Source organism: Passer montanus, unplaced genomic scaffold (assembly GCF_014805655.1).
Source record: "Passer montanus isolate IOZ18808 unplaced genomic scaffold, ASM1480565v1 scaffold17, whole genome shotgun sequence".
NCBI classification, from domain to species: Eukaryota; Metazoa; Chordata; class Aves; order Passeriformes; family Passeridae; genus Passer; species Passer montanus.
This window is the reverse complement of record NW_024364270.1, coordinates 11,196,522-11,203,150: the sequence shown is the minus strand read 5'-3', so window position 1 is coordinate 11,203,150 and position 6,629 is coordinate 11,196,522.

Below are 6,629 nucleotides of genomic sequence, written 5' to 3'. Positions count from 1 at the left end.
AGTGTGTCCTTATTTTAGTGGCATGATTGTAAAAATTTCCCATCTCAGCTATCCCAGAAACTTTTTCCTTCATCTGAGCCTTTTTGCTGTTCAACAGGCTCTCTTGTGCTGCTAGGGTGGACCAATGTGCTTTAAACTTGTATTCTGCTTGTTTCTTGCTGTTCCAGAACACCTATGTTTTTCATCCTAGTATTATTTTTTTTAACAGTTTTGTTGATCTGTAACAAGTCAGACTTTTTATGTGCTGTTTATGGCATGCATTGAAAGGAGATTGGATTGTCATCACTGATTGCTCTGGTTCTTAGTGAAATTTAGACCTTCTCTTCAGAAAATGAACTAAGCGCAATGAATCAGTGCAACGTCACGCTTCAGGACCATGAAAGCTGAAGGAAAGAAAGCACAATTGTAAGAGGTTATATTATTTTGCCAAAGTTATAATAAGCCGTATAGTCAAACACACAGAGATTAAGAAACTCCATATTTCATTTGCTTTTCCACATTAGTTACTTGTATAAACGTATGTTTAAGAAGGCTTCTGCCAATTTGCCACTTTTGCTGCTTAGCAAATGGACTGGCAGATAAGGTTTCTTCCTTTTCTGCTCATTCAGTGCAGTTCCAGGTCTCATTTATTGCTGCTTGTTACCAGTCAGGCCTCAGGCTACACATGTTTTTAGCAATTTAATGGCTCTCCAGTCAGGATAAATTCTTATAAGTTGGTTTTTTGGTTTTGTTTTGGTTTTTTTGTTTGTTTTTAATATGAGGGAAGGACCAATACCTAATTAGTATCTGAAATTTTTAGTTCAAAGGTTACCAGGTTAATATTGGAAGGCTTTGAGAATACTGAGGAATGGTTTTGATGCTTGTATTCATAAATTCATCCATGATACAGAGCAGGGAGTGTTGTGTAGTCTGCTGAATTCTCATGTAGTTTGAAAGACACATCTTACATCTCTATAAACCAGGTAGATGTCATTCATCAAATGCATAAAGCAAAAAAAAAAAAAAAAAAAAAAACAAAACAAAAAAATAAACAACATTCTTTTGCTTTTTAAAACAGACCAGGGTAGAACTTGTTTTGATTTGGGTGGTTCCTTGAGCAAGTGTTTCAGGGTTTACCTTTCAATACAAACCCATTTTCAGTCTTCCGCATGGATCTTTCTGAATTAACTTTTTGTTGTTGTTTTTGGTTTTGTTTGTTTGGGAGACTTCACCTCTCATGGAATTGGAGGAGGTTCAGAAATAGGATTTATACTTAATGAGAGCACTGTCCAAAGATCAGATGACCTTAGGCCAGGTTTTCCACTTCTGTACAGCTTACCCCTCCCACCCCCCAAAACCAAACAAAACATTTGACTGCCAAATCAGAACACAACACACAAATCTATCTGTTGTGAAACTCATGGTTTCCTTGTCACGTATTGCAGAGGTAAGGGCTGGCAGGCAGAGCTCTGTGAGATGGGCCAGTTAGTGGATGGCTGTAGTTACAGCTTCTAATCTTTTTGTTTGTTTGGTTTTTGCTTTTTGTTTTGAGAGAAGCTGAGATTCATTGTGTTGTGAATTCATCTTAAGTGCCTGAAATGGCTAATTTTTTTTGTTTGGAAATGTGATCTTTAAACAATCCTTGGTTTTTAGAGTCATCAGGAAGCATGAATCTTCAAAGTTTTCATATTTTTTTCAATTGCTTCTTTTTTCTTGTAAATCTAAGTAATATGGTCTGTGTATAGACTGAAATCAGCATCAACTGTGTGAAAAGTCATATAATCAGTAAATAATTGATATTTACAATGCTATCAATTACTTATATTCATAATAGTTTCATAACAGTGCATTGCTTTGTATTTTCTTAATGCAGTGTATGAATAGTGGGTATCAAATGGGATATATTACTGAAAGGAACTGCTGCAGTGTGGTACCAAAGATCTATTTTATTCAATGATGGGGGGTTTTTTGTCTGCTTTTTTCTGATGAGTGTCTCTGAATTTTGTGTTTTAGCTCTAGTAATTGTGAAGTAGGTGGTGATACCTTGAGGACAAGTGTGAACTAGAGCTGAGTATACAACCCAGGGTGCAAAGAAGGAGGTTCAAAAACCTCAACATTCAGGCAAAAATTATTTCTCACCTAGCTGTAGTTACACTTTGAAGTGAAGTCTGCTTAAATGCAAAGGAACAATTTTCTTTTCCTTGAGAAGAAAGAAGCAGGTTTAAAAATTTACAGAGTAATTAGATTTTCCAGTTCCCTTGACCTACATTTATTGCTGAGATTAGAAACTGCAGTGTTCAATAACTATGTTCTGGCAAGTTTTATGTGACTTTCTTTGCCACTCTTAGTTTATTATGGTTAATAAAAAAGAAATATTTGCTTTGGAGGTACTTTTAGTCCTTTACTTAATATTTGCTCTGGAGAGGAATGGATACCTAAGATTTTTTGTCACCTCTTCAAATAGCACATCCAGTTAATGACTTTATATTAGGGAAACCAGTGTCTTTAGTTATTATTCTAAGTGATCATTTGCTCTGCCACATTTATAACATTTTTTTGTTATTCAACAGCTAAACCAGCACAAAAATCCCAAAGTTCAGGAGTGAACAGTGTCTTAAGAATGCATCCCTCTAGTGCTGCATAGCCTGTGCTTTTGGAACAGTAGGTCCTCATTCAGCTGCTGGGAGGCCAGGTGAAAGGCTGCCTGGAGCTGCAGCCTTGTCATCATTTCAGCAGAAGCTGCAGTAACTGCAGTGTTGAGGCTGGAAAGCTTAGCCTGACAGCCAGACTGGTTAGCAGCTTTCCCAAAACATGAGAAAAAGTCTTGAACATATGTGAATATAAGAACATCTGGTTTACAGAAAATATAAGAATTCATTGGGTTAGTTCTTATTTAAGTTGATTTACTCTACCAAGATACAATAGGAGGGAGTAGTGATTCTTCTGAGATTTTATATATTTGGCAGGAAAAAAATTACTTTAGGTAAGCAAGCAAGTGAGAACTGTGCCAAGCTAGCTTCCCTGCAGACTTAAAATATTATCTTTTTAATGATTTAGCAGTTATGAAAATGCCAGCATTAGTCTTAAAATAATTTTAAGTGCCAAAAAATATGCAAAAGGCTTGCCAATTCATACATGCACTCTCTTCTGGTAAACAGTGAACAGGAAGAACTTTGAAAAATGGAACACTTACATATTTCTAAATCATGCTGCTACATAAAGAAGCTTTTATTAAGTAAGTCCTGCATTATCATTTCCCTTAGAGCCAGATTGTCACCTGGCTGTTGTCAGCTGCACTTTGAAGAGAGTACACATACATGCTCACTATAATAGGAGGTGCATTCACCATCCACAGGGCTCCCTAATTTTCAGGTGAATCTGGACCACTGCTACAGCTACCAACAATTTTTTTTCCTTTGGTTTATTGTTGTTGAACAACAGGTATGAACTGTATGCAATTACACTGTTACTGTCTGCCAGTCCAGCTTTATAATCTTGGCTTTTATCAAAAAGTATAGTTAGGACTGCTTTGATGTCTGGTAAAAGTGACCCTGCCAGTAAAGATAGGGATTAATATCAAATGCTTATGAATGGGGATGAATAATAGTCACCATTTAATTGAAAGAGGGAATCAATTAAATGCAATTATGTTCGTTTGAATGTAGACATCTGAGCATGTTATTTTTTGTATATTTAGAGAACTGCCTGTTTTTTGTGCTTTTTAGAATGTTCAGTGAATTGTGATTTGGATTTGCTTAAAATTGAACTTTTAGCAAAATAGAAGTACGACTTTACATAACTGTTTAGCATATATTATTTGGCTTCTGTGATAAAGTTGTTTTGACAACACTCAACTGCATTCAAAGTACCTGAAGAAGATTTTTTTGAACTAATACTTCTCTCTTTCACAGAAACAATCTAAAATCTGAAGGATTTGTCTGAATGCCATAAATAAGTAAGCAGAAATTAAGATCACTGTTAGGTATTTCAGATTTTCTGTGAGATAATGTAATTTTAAATTTGGGGTAAGCTCCTAAGGGCATAAAACTTTGTTAATTGTATCTCCTGTTGTTTTGTTTTAAAGTCATAACTCTTCCTCCCATGAAAGGTGCATTTCACAATAGGGTCCTTAGTATTTTCTCCTCCTCAGTTATGAATTCATTGCCATAACACTTTTTAAATTCAAGTTTTGATTTAATTCTGGTAGTAGACTACTTGTAGTGCAAGTGGGTATAGTTTGGAGAGGCTATATGACTGACTTACATGCTTGTTCAGTGATAAAGTTATGCCTTCTAAGTGATTGCAATGAAATCCTGATTTATGTGCAAAGAAATTTAGAAGTCTGGCTCCATGAAGATTGTGATAGTATGGGGTTCTTTGTTGATCCTCATTCAGTTTCCTGGATAAAAAAGGAAATATGTCTAGGTTTTGAGGAGTTTGGCTTATTGGAAAGATAGGACTTCACTTATTCAAAGCTGTGAAAATACCCAAATGGTTTTGGAGGTCTACCTGTGGTTAAGATGTTATCACTCCCAGAGCAGCAGCAAGCCTGTAATAAATACCAGCTGCTCCAGTGTCCTGGTTTAATGTACAGAGGAAATTGGACCATGAACTGAGTTGCCAAGAGATGGACACATGTTCTGTTTGGCTAAATCTGTGCGGTATGTTTTCCAGCCATGGGCTGAGGGAAAGAGTTTATAGTGGCCCTACATCAAAACCATGCAGCTCTTTCTGGCAGAACCTACTTATTAGAAGCCAGGTTAATAATAAAAAGGTAGCTGTATTATTATCAGGTGCATCAAAAATGGAAGAATAGAATGTCGTTTACGCAATCTTCTTTCCTAATCTAACAAAAGTCTTCTTGGCTAGACTTGGCACTCCAATCTCATAGAACAGGTTATTTATTTATTATGTTTATTTTGTTATGTTTGTGTAGTCAGGTTACTGACTATTTGACCCTGTCTATTTCTGATATGACTTTACATAAATCTAGCAGAAGAGTTTGAATGACAATGCACATCTTTTTTGACTGTAGAAAAACATAATTTGTGGCAGAAACACAGGGGGCTTGACCAAGGTATGTTTTATGAGGAAATGTGCTAAATAGCTGGGGAAGTTATTTTGTGTCCCTGTGAGTTGAAGAAATATTATAGATAATTACTAAAGGTAATTCCACATGAGCAGTAAACACTTATTAAATTTTGCTCTTATAGCTGGTAGAATTTCAAAGGTAAATGGAAAAAGTGATTATGCAAAGGTGTGGTGGCAGAAGGCAATAAAAAACCCTGAGTGCTCCTCTCCATGTTTTCATCTGAAGACTTAATTCCAAAAGGGTTTAGACTTAATTCCAAGAGTTCTTGACCCTTATACATTTAGTCAGGCTTAACATTTCTTGTTAAGGAAGCTACCTTTAAAACAGAGTAGATAATAAAGTCATAGAATCATTTAGGTTGTAAAATACTCCAAAATGCTGATAGATATGTCAACAGTATGGGTGGAGCAGATTTATAATAGGTAACCCACAAATTTTAATCATAGTTAGTCATTATCATCTTTATGATTGATTATGGGCTACTTGAAAGCATCCAGACGTGCAAGCTGATCATTGCTCTGTTTCTACGGGAATATTTGATGACTGAATGTGTTACTGGCTTTGGAACCAAATTACAGTGGGGCCTGGTATTATCACTTATATTTCAGTGCTTTTGTTTCAGACTGTGGTTTGGCTGCTGTTACTAAATATATGCAGCAGAGCTGTTTGCAATTTAAGAGTTGAACCTCCTGGTGTTAAGAGGCCAGCAGAAGGTAGCATTTAAGCTGTGCCTGAGGGCTCTGCTGAGGTCAAAGGCACAAATGTGTTCCTGGTTTGTTTTTGCACACAGAAAATCGCAAGGACAGTCTGTGGGCAAATGGAAGATTTGCATATAAATGTACATGTTGGTAGCAGTAGGAAATCACTGTGGTGGCTCTGGATTTTAGCCTAGTGATTTCTGTATGCTTTGGGTTCTGTTGCTCAACTTCTGAGCAGGTGAAACGTGTTTTCTGTGTATGGCCACAAAAAAATGGTATTAGTATGGGAGATGGATTCAAACATGAATATGTTATTAGAGCTAGCCAGCTTCAACTTCAGTTTTACTGAAGAATTGTATTTATCTTGACAGATTATATCCATAACTTTCCAGGACCTGTGAGACAGAATCTGTACTTGAGAAAGATCGTCAGAATGGTTGGATGGTTGGAGCATTGAGACCCAGTGAGCTACAAATTAGGAAAAGCCAAGTAGGGAACTTCTGGTTGTTACTCTGACAAGTGCTCTGAGTGAGTGCTTTCCTTTATTGCTCATAAACCCACATGAATTATTTAAATACTTACATTTATTTAAATTTAAATTATTTAAATTGCATATTTTGAAAACTATCCATTGAAACTTGTTCCTTTTTGTAAATATTTTTCCTCTCATACAGCTAGTATGAGAGTAGTCCACTATTTGTGTGTAGGTAGTCTTGAGAAGCATTCACCAATGATATAGTTTTTCTTAATAGTAAGTTCAATTTTCCAAATTTAAGAATATTAAAAAAAAATAAAATTGCACTTATACAAAAAATACAGTTATGCTGAGTAAAATCAAGTTTTCCTCCTGGACTTTCCCC